We start from the raw sequence: 16,123 nt of genomic DNA, 5'->3' as shown, positions 1-16,123 counted from the left end.
TAGCTCCAAACAATTTAGAAGAAACCACTGAAAAAGAACACAGGGAAGATCAAGAAATTGAATCACAAGATGTACCAGCAGTTACCAGCCCTCAAGCGGTAGCAGATGACAAGGAAACAGTTACCAAACATCCCACAGCAGATGGCGTCATGGTAGCGCCCCCCACTTCAACTGAAGTAGTACCAGCTCAAAGGCCCATCCGTAACAGAAGACCACCCGCTAGGTACCTAACTTGCTTGGTACCATTCTTTATGCTCCTGTTTACAGTCTTCAATCCACCAATGGTTACGGCACTGATCCTGAGAGAAAACACGATTTTTAAAGAACATGTAGATGTCGCTTTCAGTGAATCAGCATGGACAATCGTAACTGACCTCGATTTAGGGCCGACTGGAGCAGCAATAGCTTACTTGCAACAGAAAATTCTCCAACAGCAAGCAGTGGCAGACAAGTGGAAACAGCAAGGATCTCGACCACAAAAAATAGAAGCCAAAAGAATTTTCAGCAAATTACGAAGTTTCTCGAAGGAACTGGAGAGCGTGACCGAGGAATTCGCGACCGTGAAAGAAGCCTTAAACACCAACCCAAGACACCGACGTAGTCTCACCGACGGAGGTGGATCAGCTCTCAAATGGCTTTTTGGCGTTTCAACACAGCAGGACCTAGAAGAATTAAACAGTCAGGTGCAACAGGTTAAACTGAATCAAAAGGAAATGATACACATTATGGACAAGCAAGCTACCGTTCTGAACGAATCGTTGTGGGAATCCAGAGCCAACTCTCAGTTGATTAGAGAGCTCCGAGGACAGTTTGCGTCCCTGCAAAGCATGACCGCACAATTATTAGAGTGGAATACAAAGCTAGAAGAGCTTGACCTTGACCATTTCGAGTATTTCTTCCAGCTGGACGACACGTTTGAGGCGCTGAATCAAATCCTGCAATGGCTACACCAACTTGCCGATAGCCTCAACATAGGATTCAGTCTATTAGCAAACGGGCATTTAGCCCCTCAAATCGTTTCCCCAGCACGATTTAACGCAATGATTAAAAGTGTCAACCGACAATTACCTAGAGGATGGTCAATTTCCAGCGATGAGCTTTGGGTGGCTTATCGTGAATCAACAGTCACGGTGGCAGCATTGGAACATCATTTCAGGATCTTCATTCAGGTCCCTATCTTCGATCATGCTCAACAGTATAAGCTGTTTCAGATCATCAACCTGCCGGGGGCCGCAGATAATGGAACGCATAGTGTCAGCTTTAGCAACTTACCAAACTTTCTTGCAGTAGCAGCTGACCTCGAAACATTCCTGGAACTCTCCAAAGACGACGTCCGGGAGTGCAGTAAAATAGGTCGACCGTTATGTAAATTCCATACGGGCATCAGCAAATGGAACGCTCGCAAGTCCTGCGCCATAGCAGCATTCATGAACGATGTACCTCGAATCAAGACGCAGTGCCGGAAAAAATTTGCAGATTGGCGAGGTCCAGAAGTCGTATACATTGGAGCAAATCAATGGGCCTTCTCGGCGACGAAACCACACGACATAGTATTCTCATGTCCACCCAATGTTGGACAACCGCCCCTAAGAACGCTAACATTACCAGCGGTTGGAATATTTGAATTACCTTTGGGTTGTACGGCGAGAACAGAAGATTGGGTCTTCCCAGCCAGCATGGAGGGAAGCATAGAAGCCCCGAACCTTCAAGCGGCGGTGCTGCCATCTGTCAACGCTTTTTCTCAGGACCCAACCAGTAACAGCAGCGGAAAGCACGTCATCATCGAAATTCCGCGGGAGAACACAAGTTCGATAGACATCATTAGTGAATTACTCCAACGCAATGACCGCGCCAGGTTAGCTGCTGAAATGACGGGGGAACAAATTCACAACCTCGAGACCGAAGTGGATAAACAGATGGAGACATCTTCTGCCCGATATCCATATGAATTAATAATAATAGCTGTAGGATTAAGTATGGGAATCACATTTTTGGGTTATAAATTTTACCTACTTAGTGCAAGGTTAGCTGCTCACGAACAGCACGATGTGGTCAGCCTACCACCCGAAGTCCGCGGGAGGGAAGAGTTGGAAATGCAGAACCTGTAAAACATTAATTCACTTTCTCGTAGTTATTATGCACATATAGTAATCATGTACCATTGTTTCAAACTTAGCCTATGATGCCCTCTAGCGTAGAAACAAGAAAAAAAAAGAGTTGTGTTGAAAAATGTATTGAAAATTCAAAAAAAGGAATACCGAATTGCAATTGACAAAGGAAAAAGTTATAAGGCTTCAGATTCCGGATTCTCCCCCCAGAGGTTCAAAACTTCTAGCGCGACCAGTCGGGCTGCCAGCCGAGCCTCCACCGTGGAGAACAAAACTTCTGAATGGAAGTCGGAACGTCGTGGGGACGGATGATAAACATCCTCACCTTATTGTGCCCGATTTTTATTCAGTTTCAATAACCTTCGCGGATCACAATCATTGCCTATCAGTTCCATTTCTTTTACATTGGCGTTATAGTAAGTGTTAACAAGGGCAACCTTCATGCTTTATCGCAGGTAGATAAGTACAGTCGGGTCACCTGTCTTAAAGAAGGGGGACCTGTCGCGGGTGAAAAGGGGTAAATGTTTATCTCTTCACAGAGATGATTCACCCGCTCATTGAACTACGCTGCGACCGTGGGAATGAATCATTGCAGATAATCAGTGCTAGAAGTAGATACGGAGACATGCGCTCCGGAAGGGGCGTAATTAGCATAGCAGTATAAATGCAAGTGTAAAATTCGGTAAAAGACGAGTTCCCTGGTTTCCCAAGAGGTCTTCAGACGCTTCTCCAACTTTTGGTAATGGTTACCCCTTTTTGTTTGAGTTAAACCATTGTTTAGAATTTAAGTCATCACTTGTTGTATTCGTTTGTTCTTGTTCAAATACAACTCGTGTGACAATATTTGTCAAGCATAGCTAGACATTTATCCTAGTCAATGAAAAACAACTCAAGCTCGTTGTTCCGGATTGTCAAAGTCCGTCTGAAGATAGGGTCTCTAAATTCGGAAGGCCCGTTAGACGACCTATTATTTTTTACTTGTAATCTATGGTGTAATTGTAAACTTTGTGTAGGCCACCAGGGGCGCTACCAAGCAGAGCCTTCTTTGTGGCCGATATCGGCAATAGCCGTTGTTAGAATTTTTCCCCTTGAAGAAGCAGACGCCATTATTGTGTCAAAAGTTAGTTTCAATAAAATCAGTGATAGAATCTGTCTAAGTTATCTCTCAAAAGTATTTAATCGCAGGTATTAGCGCAATTATTGTTAAAGATTAAGATTAATACTTTTCATGGTCCTTCGAACTTTTCATGGTCCTTCGAACGGTTTGAGAATGACGATATCGTCCAATTAATTGGCGTAATTTAAAATGTAGACTTTGAGTGTGAGATTCAACACGTGTTGTAAGGAATCACGTGTTGGGGAAATTTTCAACCCACTATTAATTTATAGTGTAAGTGTTTTGACCTATCTGTTACCTAACTAACAGTTCCCATTTGGTCCGAATGGCAAAAACTGAGACCACCCCAAAGGAAAAAAAGTTGAATTTTAATTTCAAGTCATTAAAAAGGTGTGTTATTACGCAAAAATACAGTCTTTTGTTTCTTCTTAAATTTGTTTTTGTGTTGCTTTCTCAGACACAATATTGCCTTGGGATATCCCACTATAATTGTTATTTAGAAAAAATTTTCAGATCTCCAGTGAAACTCCACAACAAAAATGGCTGCCGAGAGATCGAATCAAGCAACATTGGCGGTGACCATAGAAGTTTTGGAGAAAGAACTTCATATAGACTTGAAGAATTATGAAACCGCAGCTTCTGAAAACAGATTGCAGGAAGCTGAAACTGCATTTGAGCTAGCCGATGACAGGATGAAAAGGCTAATCAAGAATTACGAAACAATCATCCCTATGTTGGATGCCCCCGAAGCTCAACAGAAAAAGAAACCAGTAGAAAAAACAACAAGTATGGCAAGCCCCACACTTCAAGTTGCAGCTCCAAGTGGAAGCAATACACCTCCAAGTACTACCGTTACTCCATCGATGAATGCGATGCAACTACAAGTACCTTTAACCCCGTGGAACATAGCACATCTGTTAACACGGATAGAAATCACCAAATTTGAGGGGGATCTCCGCAAGTGGGAGGATTGGTGGGCAATTTTTCGCACACTGATCCACGAGAATCCGACAATGAGACCCATTGAAAAGTTCAGCAGACTGAAGTTGCATTTAACGGAGGACGCAGCTGGTGCGATATCGTATTTGGATCTGACAGATAACAACTATAATAAAGCAATAGACATTTTGACTGGAAAGTACAACAATCTGAGATCGGTAAAAGCAGACCATTATATTGCCATAACAGAACTTCCAAGAGTAGAACATCAAGAAGACTTTAAAGGACTACGGAAACTACATGACAAGGCAATGGGCCATGCTTTGAAACTCGGCAGTTTAGATCAACAAACAGCTCAGAATGAAGCAATTATGGAGATCTTGACAAGAAAACTGCCAATTGAACTAAAATCCCGATGGCATGGAAAAACCAGGCAGTTCCACAAGACATTAACAGATTTCTTTACCTTCATCGACTCAATAGCTGGAGTTTGGGAGTATGCTTACTCAACCGAGAAGCTCTGAGGTTTTAGCGCAATTATTATTAAAGATTAAGATTAATAATTTTCACTCGTCCAGAGTGGTAGTATTCTTGGAAGGGAAATCCAAGGGGTCGCGGTCACAAGTAGCAGACACTTCCTTGTTTTCCATTTCCTGAATAACAGCCTTCTTGCTAGCTATTAACTGCCTGTGAGATCTCACATCAGTTTCATCTTGAATCCAATCGTGCTTGAACTTCAGATGAACGCAAGTGGCAATCACGAATTTATCGTGATTTGTCATTGACAATAAGAATTGATTATGATTAGGTACACAGAATGCTTTAATATGTTTAGTATATAGGAAACCTTTTTTTAATATTGCCACGTGGTCAATGACCACTTTGTGTGATCCGGTTAGTATTCAATACTACCGGACGTGTGACTTCAGTGTTTCCCCCGTATATAGTTCCCCCCCCCCCCGTAGTCGTGTATCGTCTCTCAGTCTTAGTCTTGTTAACCGTGAATACAACGCGTTGCTACATGGCGGAGATGCAGAACCTCCGGTAAGTCTCTTTCGTTTCTTTCAAATCGTCTAGTATCAGTTGACGGCAATGAGATTCAACCGGGAGGAGCCGCAATGCTGTCAGTATCAGATGGGAGGATGACCGTCGAGGGGGAGGCTTTGGTTCTGGATGGCAACATCGACTTACTTCTGGGGAAGGACATGTTGGAAAAACTTGGAACGCGGATGAAGATTGGGACGCTACCGGAGATCTTCATTGGAGACATTGCCATTGGAGCACTGGTGGAAGAGATGATGGAGGAAGCACCGAAACTAGTAGTCCAGAATGGATGCTGGGTCCCAAACCCGATCAAGGAAAGTGGTCGCAACTCAACCACTAGATTTGAAAGGGTTTGGCGAATGTGCACTGGTGGAACCATCCCAAGCATTGCAGAGGATGAAAAGGGTGTCGACGGGTAAGGTCCTGGTTAGCGGCGTGGGAACAATCGGACAGATGGCGATAACCCACTTATCGGACCACAAACAATGGATCGAAGAGGGGACGGTGTTAGGTATAATCGAGCCAGTGACCGAAATCAAGGAGGAAGACACGCCAGTAGCCGTCGCGACAGTAGGGGCAGAGAAGAAAGCGCGTCGGGATCACGAATTTGAAAGCAGGATTGGAGAAGGATTAATGCCGACAGACAGAGATCCGAGAAGTGTTAGTGGAATATGGCGACTAATTTTCGTGGCCCGGAGACCAACTAGGACTGTGTACGGCAGCAGAGCAGACAATAGAGGCCGGGGGAAAGGACATCCGTGACCGAGAGGCTGAAACTAGAGAGACTTTACCCCTGGACGAGGAGGTGCTAGAAGCTCGATATGAAAGGATGGACGATCAGGTGCGTCGATCGACACGAGCCCGGATGCCACCGGTGCGATACGGACAAATGCCGCAGTGGCAGTGGGGGCTCTTCTCCTTCTGCTAGGACTACTGGGACCGCGGATGGGGGAACTTTTTCCACCTACTCAACTGCGGTCGGTAGACGACTCAGTAGACGACTCGGAGAGGGAAAAACGAGCGGCGGAACATCATACATACCCATTCGAGCTATGGGGTGTGGGAGCAGCGTTGTTTATGGCCAGTGTGGCTGTGTTCAGCATCCAGTGGAGCCGCGAGAGAAAAGGAGACGTTAACAGGGCCGACCTTCGGGAACGCCTACGGATAGTGGAGGAGTTCATTGAAGAAGAAGCTAAGAAGCGACGTGCGCGGCAGGGGAGTACCATGCATTGTCTCACCGAAATAGACAACCGTATGACAGCACATGAGGAAACTTGCTTGACGACACTGCGTGATCTGGAATCGTCCATTGACCATCTAGCCTAATGGTGATGTGTTTTTTTTTTTGGGGGGGGGGGTCCCCTGTATCATGTAACAATGTTCCCGGTTTTCTTTCGGGAAGGTATGTTATCAATTTAAAACCTAGTAGGACTTATATACGTCAACGTAGTTTATATCTTTTTGTGTTGTTTGGGGTTTTTTTGTTGTTTTTCTTTGGTAATGCATTCGGGGACGAATGCAACTAGAGGTGGGGATGTCACGTGGTCAATGACCACGTTATGTGATCCGGTTAGTATTCAATACTACCGGACGTATGAAAGTCCGGTAGTGTCTTCCCCCGTATATAGTCCCCCCGTAGTCGTGTATCGTCTCTCAGTCTTAGTCTTGTTAACCGTGAATACAACGCGTTGCTACAATATGATTCAGAATTCCTCATCTGATGAAATACCCAAATATATTGGGTTGGATTTTTTACTAGCAATCGTTCCAATGCTGTGCTTTATTTTCAATACGCAAGGTAAAACGCAGTTGACGAAATAGTTTTTTCTCCTTTCAATATGTCGAGGTAAACAGCTATCGGTTTCATGACTACTAAAAATTTGTTTAGTAAAATCCTGTCCTCTTCGTCGAAAGTCTCCAGTTGCAGCCTTAACATAAGTTTATCTAATTTAGCTCGATCTTTGGATAGAATGTCCTCTACCACATCACATTTAGAATTCCATCGGGTTTCACCTGGTGTTTTGAGCTAACAACCTTAAAAAAATTTACAAATAAATGTGTTATTAAATTCCATTCACAAACATTTCAAGCAAAGTTCTTATCGAAAACGGAATGAACTGTATCTGATGATAGGGTACTTCGGTTGTATCTATTCCACAATTTTGTCAGCTTGCCCATAGAACGGTTGTAATTTTTGTTGAAGATGCGATTAGTAAGCAAAATCTTTGTAAAATTAACGGACGCCAGTAGGGCCAAGAGATGAGAGGCACAACGTATGTGTTCCTGGAGATTAGCGGTATTGTAAACGGTAATTTTATCGTTTTCGTCCTTGTCTGGGACAAACAGAGCATCTTACATATGACCAATAGGTATGATCCCGTCATTCTACAAATCTACTATTTCCAGTTCAATGTCGATAAATTCAAAATCTTCGTCTCCCCAGTCCCTGTCTGTATCTCCATCGTTACGAAAAACAACCTCTCCACCGGTTTCTTTTCCCAAAGTTGCTGCAGACAGCCTGTTCTTTTGAACAGCTGCCTTCTTTTCTTCTTGCAAACTCTTAACCCCCTTGCACATATTTGATCCGTTGTCAGTACCCTTATAACACAGTGCCGTCCCAGAGACGTACCAAACACGTCATTTTGAGACGTCTGAGATGTACAGTATCCTGCACAAAAATCCGAACACCGATTTAATTTTTTAAAGCCACCTATTGGCGGGGTAATGGGTTTTTTGTTTGTTTTTCTTTAAGGGGGAGGGTAGACGGGGTGATGGACACGACAGGGTAGGGTTGGGTAAGTCTAGACATTTTTTAAATGCCTTAAGGTATTACGCTTTAAGGCAAGTTACAGGTCGGGACATTTTTGCAACCCCCAGGGTGGTGTGTTTTTTAAAACGACAGTTGGAAATTTAGGGCTTGAGCATGGTAATGTTGCTTACCGAAACAATTAAGCTTATTTTGCAGCTGCCTGTAAATGTTTATGTCGCTGTCAATGGCGTAGGTGTAGCGTTTCTGAATGTGGTGCTGGAGATCGGTGTTCGATTCCAGATGAGGTGATGGGTTAATATTGTTAAGTTATGAGAAATTCTCGTTCATAAATAAAATAAATTTTCATCGAGCAATATATGCTTTTTTTGTTTATTAAATAATTTTAAAAATAATAATCTCCTTCGTTTTAGAGAAATTAATATTCCCAGCAAATTCGAATAAAGAATATTATAATGATACCATATATTTTGCAAATCCTTGTTAGGATTCGAACACTGATCTACGGCGTCGCAATCAGAGGCTCTACACATATGCCATCGGTATCGAAATAATTGTGCACAGGCAGCTTTATAATTTATTTGGGTAAGGAGTATTACACAGCCTAAGTCCAACATTTCCAACTGTCGTTTAAAAAAAACACACCACCCTGGGGGTTGCAAAAATGTCCCGACCTGTTACTTGCCTTAAAGCGTAATACCTTAAGGCATTAAAAAAATGTCTAGACTTACCCAACCCTGCCCTATGTGTCCATCACCCCGTCTACCCTCCCTCTTAAAGAAAAAAAACAAAAAACCCTTTACCCCGCCAATAGGTGGCTTTAAAAAATTAAATCGGTGTTCGGATTTTTGTGCAGGATACTGTACTTGGAACATACCAGATTTCCAAGTTTACATTCCTTGGACGTTTTTTACGTATGGGTAATGTCCGCTTCGCCGAGATCCCATACTCGTACCTATCTTGTCCCATTGGATAGACCTTGGACGTCATTCGGACGGAATTGGGATGTCAATGGAACAAGTGAGATGCGTAATAAACGTCATGTATACGAATAGTTTCCTCATTCGTTCTCAATTTTTCCGCTGCATATATTGATAAATTTGCGGCAATCCCGCTATTTTCCATAAAATAAAGAGACTCTACCTATTCTTCAGGTACAATATGAAACTCAAAATAGTCAAATTATCAATTACAATATGAAACACAAAACAGTTTAACTTATCAGGTACAAAATGAAACTCAAAATAGGTAATTTAATCAGTGCATTAACAATCGCACTTTACGTAGAAAATGATAAATTCTTCAGCAATTAGTAGTCGCTATCATCTTGTCGGAGCTCGTTTTCCCTATCTATTTTTCCATCTTCATTGTTCCAAGTTCAAGTTCAAGTTCGATGAGGCAAGACTTTCTCGAAACTCACATTTATTGATACTGTGTTGATACTGTGTTCCTCACAGTAGAAAAATGTTTCATCTTCCTCCATTTCATAAAAGGTTTCAGATTCTTCTTCACAGTCAACATAAGTTTCTTCATCGCTGCCACTGTCAGGTTCTCTATTACTATGATTCATGTCACTGTCGACAACTTCTGCAATGAAATCCGGGAATGAATTACTTTGACCACTGTTTGATTCACTCGCACCTGTGACACTTTCAGTAGCAAAGGTCTATTTTTCGGCATCTTCCTCGTAAAACGCACTATCGGTACCAAATTTTTTCTGAATGCGTCTTCATTTATGTCTTGAAGAAACACTTGCATATGCACTTGCAAATGCCATTATTGTCAACACTGATGACTCTTTGAAGTTCCAGACGATGCCTCAGTATCGGTATCTTTCCTACCGATAACAAATCAAACATAAAAATTTAAATTAATAAGACAAAAAGTAAATTTAATGCCATATTACGTCGTAAAATTTCGTATTATGTCGTAAATGTAAGTCGTAATACGTCAGAGCCAACCATTCAGAGTTTATAAATATCTGTCAGCCATCTAGCGTTAAAATTGTAGAACGCATCGGTTGACTTAATCGTGACTCAACTACAATAACAAAATCGGCGTTGAATGTTTCTAAAAGAACGTTATAAGCTCAATCAACAAATAAGGCCCTGGAATCATGGAAAAAAATACCTTGTTGAGTAAAAATATCCATTAACTGAATCAGGAAACAGAGATACTCTTTTCCAGCTTTCTCAAACGACGCAAAACACAGACGCTACAACCCAAGTTCAGAATGAGCGTAAACGTTGCCAAGCCAATGCCAATGAACAGTCAAGTAAAAATATTTTTCGCCACTATGGGACAACAATTCCTATCTGGGTAACGATGGATTTTACTTTATTACCAAGCTTAAAGTGTTTCATCACCTCTTGATTCATTTTGGCAATAGCATCAGAAGTGTGACGCCTTGAAAGTAACAATATAAAAGATAAATTGATTTATTCAATTTAAATACTGATTGATAAAGAAAAAGATTGACGTAATGTCGAACCCACCTTGGAATCTTTTACAAGCCAGAGCAGATGATCTTCTTTCGAGGAATGCTTCATCGATCCAATGACAAGTGATTCCCATAAAACTACGTTTAAGGGAACTCCACATTTCAACTGCTAAACAAACGTATTTCACTGACTCGAATATTTGAAGCAGTTCCGTATTGTAGGATTTTCTTTAGCTTTTTGACACACATAATGTTTGCACGGGGGGTTCAAACCATTTACCATTGCTTGGAATGGGATTGATTCTACAGTTTGGAGTGGTCTTCCCTCGTCAATAATGTAGTTCACGATAAACCTATCAATAACTTTCTGCTCCCTATCTGTCATACGTTGGACTGCGGAGAAATTAAGTTTTGCTTGTTGAACCTTTAGTCATTTTGTCTTGATAGCTTCATTGCTGGATGTGGACCTAGTTTTAGACTTCCTAACTTCTCTAGCCTCTTTCAACTTCTTGGTGTACTCCTGGTATACAGTAGAATGTGTCTATATAGAGAATATAGAAAAAGGTTTATGACAAAGTTGTAAACGCATATTGCCAGTCTATCAGTAAAGTGCAACTAATCATAAGATGCCTTTGCCAGTTGCTGGTTGAAAAAGGACGACCAGAATACTTTTTCCTACACATTAAACATTTCCCACTGATGCTTTCATTTTCTTTGATTTCATCCCTTTTCTTTTTCTTGAGACTTTCGGGAAATTCAAAGTATTGCAAAACTAGTTGCTCATACCACAGTTTCTGCTCGTTTGATTTGCTGGTCGCTGAAGTTGAATTTTTATTTTATTTTTGTTTTTAAGTTGCTCGTTTCTTTTAGCCGAAGAATTTCGTTTGCTGCCAGAAATTTGTCTGTTACAAGGGAATGAACAACAAACCATTCACAAACAATAGATAAATAAAAAAACCAGATAGAACTAGGGCTAGAAAAAAAAATGGGAAATGAAAAAATGAATAGGGTACCCACTGCTAGGAAGAAAAGGGGAAAAATCTTAATTATATTTATGAAAACTTATTTTTTAACATGAAGAAGTTCGTTTCTCCATAAGACGTTGCAGCAGCAGCAGACCAACTTCGACACAAATGAGATTTTCGTATTTGTGGAGAACTTGCAACGTAGGATGTTTTATTCTCTATTCAAAATCATTAAGTATTTATGAAGAAATAAAAAAATCATTTAGTATTTCATTTGAAACAATTGTATTTCCCGGTTATATTTTTGTTTTCACGACGCAAAAATTAAATAAGTAATTGCCAACCAGCAAGAATGAAACAAAAACAAATAAAGACGAAGCAACCAATGTTGCAACTTGCGAGATTCCAACGTCTGATACGCGTAGTCTACCTGTCCGAAGCATAATCGACATCATCTTCGTAATGTTTGACAACATCAACCTCCCCCACCAACCCTGCTTTATACCAAGACCGTAAGCATACAAGGGCTTCGACGGTCTCGGGATAAAGACTCATTCTCGCAATTCCAAAGACTTGTACAGAACTTGAAAATTGAAATTGCTACTTGCTAGTCTAGGAATAGGAAACTAATGACGCATTGACGTTGACGGCTTTGACGCAGTGACGCTGACACGCCGTGATAGGCTGCCAGGCCCAGGCCGCCACACGCATGTAGATGTAGCGATATATATATGACAGGAGGACACTACAGTGAACTTGAACTAGCTTTAATGCTTGACTTGACCTGACACCTGACCGTCAGAATTTCTCGAAAACAAATTTCATGTTTCGACCTATTTTTTGAATTGGTGCCATGATGTCCACCATTTTCCAAGATGGCGGCGGGTTGACCCATTTACCCGTTTGAACCACCCATTACCTACCCATTTTAGAAATAGTCAAACGGTTTGGGTTGGGTAATTTGTTGCAACGAACCGGGTCTAACCCGCTTTGAGGCAAACCGGGGCCGAGCCCTAGACCAGAGTCATAGAGGGGATGGTTCGTTCATTGCGTAGACTTTGCCCACAAGGCTTGGTCGTCAGTTTTTGAGGGATTTTAAGCAATTTCAGTTTTTCAGTTTCTCGCTAGCACAACAGAGGGCAGCACAATAGTTAAGGAAAAATCTTAAGAGAGCTTATGGGCAGCTGGAAAAGAGCTTTAAATTCAAAATGTCTCAAATGAAACCGTTGAAAAGTGTGAAGAAACAGTATTGTGTAATTTGTGGGTTGGTAAATGGAGACGTGAAAAGAAAAATCTCTGTTTTCAAAGTTGGGAATAAGTGCGTAAAGTGGCAATCAATTATTCCTGGACTTTAAAAAACATCCAAACTACGTGGTTGTCATTTTGACGAATCCGATATTGTCAAAGGCGTTACAGTTGGGCATGACTTTTACCCTGCAGAGAGATGGAGATTGTCTTTTAGTGCCAAACCAAAACTTTATTTAGGTGTAGTAAAAATTATTCTGCAAATAAGGTGATGGTGCTTCATTTTTTACTTTTATTCTTTTTGCTGCAGATGAATGTTTTGCCTCTGCTTTGAAACAAAAAAAACAGCGCATTACACTTAAGCAGTTGTTTCAAAACGAAAACAGAATTTTTCGTGGCCTGAAGACTAATGTATTGTCAACACATTCTTTGCAAGATTGTTCCAATTCCAGTGCAGCTGATACCAGTATTGACTCTTTCGTAAACTGTCCATCATCATCAGGTAACCTATATTGTGTATTAACATTAAGATATATACAAAACACTTAATGTGTATTCTTTTATGTATCGTGTTTATTCTTTACAGATTCTGTACAAGAATACTTCAACATCAGTGCAGCTGACACCAGCATTGACTCTTTCTTAAACTCTCCATCATCACAAGGTAAAGATTTGAGCATTAATTAATGTATGTTCTTTATTTTAAATCAATTATTTCATTTTTGCAGCTACACTAGAAAGTATGGAGACGGGAGGTAACATGCCATCTCCATCAGTGGTATCACCTTCTACCGTTAAACGAAGTAGAGTGGGGCCAGTGTAGATCGTGTACGCATCGTCGTGTACGTGTACTGGGTACATCGTGTATTATACCGTGTATTTTCTAAACTCCGCCTCCTAGTAGGAGGGGCTTAGCGCCGTGTACAGTACACGATTGCCGGGTAAATCGTGTATTCGTCTTGAATACCATTTTGTATGAATGTGACGATATAAATGAGTTATTCGAAATTTAGTCCCACATGTATTATCTTAATTGAATGAATGGAAAAATTATTATAATTAGTAAGGTACACATTGACATTCACTTCACATTTTTGCCCCACCCCGCCCCGGCTGACGAAGTGACACCCCGATTCAGCTCCGATTGCCTTTTCACGGGCCGGGGCGGTTAAGCCGATTATGGCTAATCGGGGCCCATCGCTAGTCAAGCCTCAAGGGCATTTATCATTTCGTTTTTGGAAATGCGCTGTTGCAATATGCAAGAAATTTTTTTCAACAATGTTTCGTTGAAACAATATGTTAGATATATATTTGCTTATTCGGATGGCAATCCTTTCGATTTCGCCGTCCTTCCATTGTGGATATCTGTATCCACATACTTATTAAGTAAATTATGTAAATTATACCACGCAACTGGTAAGCGATCGTTGATTTTTTAATTATTAATAAAAAAAGACTGGATTTACTGATTTTTCTATTTATTTTAAACTATCGTGTCGTATTTATTTCAAATTGACAACCAAACCAAACCAATACACGTACAGTCGTACACGGAAGGCTCCGTACACGACTTACCCAATTTCCGCCGTCGTCTGCTAGTGATAAACCGTGCACAAGGGGTGCTAAGCCCCTCCCACTAGGGGGCGGAGTTTGGCAAACACACGATATAATACACGATGTACCCACTACCCAGTACACGTACACGACGATGCGTACACGATCTACACTGGCCCAGTAGAGTAAAGATAATCACTTCACAGAAAAACTGTGTTAAATGAAAAAACTCAGTCAAGGGACAGTGCGAACCATGTTGGTTAAAAGAACTGAAGTTGGCTGTTAAAGAAAAATAAAAAATGATACAGATCCTTAAGAAAGCGTTGAACAAAAAAGAAGACACCGAATGGGGAAATATGCAAAGGTAATTAAATTTTTTTTAGAAAACTGTAATTTCCACTAACTAAACTATTTGGTTCCGGTTGAACATACGTAACATTTTCAGTATGTTGCGTCAACTGTTAATAATTTATAAAAGGACATCGTTAAACTTACCGAAAATCAAATTGAAGCTAAAATAAAATACCTCACTCACATGGTAGGTTTATATTGGCATATTTTTGGAAAACACTTTGTTGTAAAAGTAGAAGCCATTCTAGAAACCAAAAATTAATTCGTCTTATCGAAAAATGAAAGATAATTCCCTTTTTAAATATGTAATTACTAGTTCTTGATCACGGTTTGGAGACATCTTAGGTTTTGTTGGATAATTTAAGAATGACATTTATTATAGTTGATTGTTCTTTTTAAAAATTATTTCGAGTTTGCTAATAGACATAATTTTATATTTTCAGGAACTTAATTATTAATTAAATAAAGCTATTTATTAAAGCTATTGTATTGCTTTATAACAATAATGGCATAGTAAAAAATCTGGTGTGTGATGGTTGCACGTCGAACAAAGCAGTTATGAGGCTGTTAGGAATCAGTGGAAAGGAATCAACAGACAAGGTCAAGAAAGACAACTCCTACTTCATGATTCATCCATTGGATCCGTCAGTTAAAATCTACTGGTTAACAGATGTACCTCATCTACTCAAGTGCACTAGGAACAATATTTTGCAGCATGCAGAAGTTCAGGTATATAACTGAAAACCCTAGAGGCTTTGCCATGAATAATACAATTTTTTTATTTTTAGTGCGCTGCTGGGACTGCTCGTTTTGAATACTACAGAAGCCTTTATGAATTGGAAAGGAAAAATGATTTTCGAAGAGCACACAAACTTACCGAATCTCATTTGTTTCCATCACCTTTTGAGAAAATGAATGTCAGAAAAGCGGCGAATTACTGTCTGACTCATTTGTGCAGGCTATCCGGCAATACCGAAGTCATATATGTTCGCCCATCAAATATCAAGGATCTGAAGCGACCGAACAGTTAACTAAACTAACTAGTAACTTTGGGCCCGTCCAGGGCCGGGAGATAGGTGGCACTAGCGTATTTTTAACGCTTTTTTCGCCATTTAATTCTGCCAAACTGTTAACGGATAATTTTTGCCCGTCTACTCTTTAAGCTTTCTGTGTTCCCATTTTTTGCCCGCCAACCCATTCACTGTCTCTACCCGCAAAGGTGTCCGCCTACTTGCCCGTCCTCCTCCTCATAGTCTGCACGTCAACCTATTTTGCTTGCCAAAACGACCGCTGTAGGTGCCCATCGACAAACTTTTTGCTTCTGCCCGTCGATCCACTTGCTGCCTTTGCCCGTCACATCACTCACAGCCTCTGTCCGTCAACACCCTCTCTGCCCGTCGACGCACTCTTTGTCCGCCAAAACGCCCGCTGTAGTTGCCCGTCGACCCTATCGTTGCCTTGCCCGTCCGCCCCCTCATAGTCTGTGCCCGTCAACCCAATCCCTGTACCTGCCCGTCGACTCACTCACAGTCTCTGCCCGTCGACCCAATCACTGCCGGCCAAAATTTCCGCTGTATTTGCCCGTCGAATCAC

This window comes from Daphnia magna, unplaced genomic scaffold, assembly GCF_020631705.1.
Source record: "Daphnia magna isolate NIES unplaced genomic scaffold, ASM2063170v1.1 Dm_contigs103, whole genome shotgun sequence".
Classification (NCBI taxonomy): Eukaryota; Metazoa; Arthropoda; class Branchiopoda; order Diplostraca; family Daphniidae; genus Daphnia; species Daphnia magna.
This window is presented reverse-complemented; position numbering follows the sequence as displayed.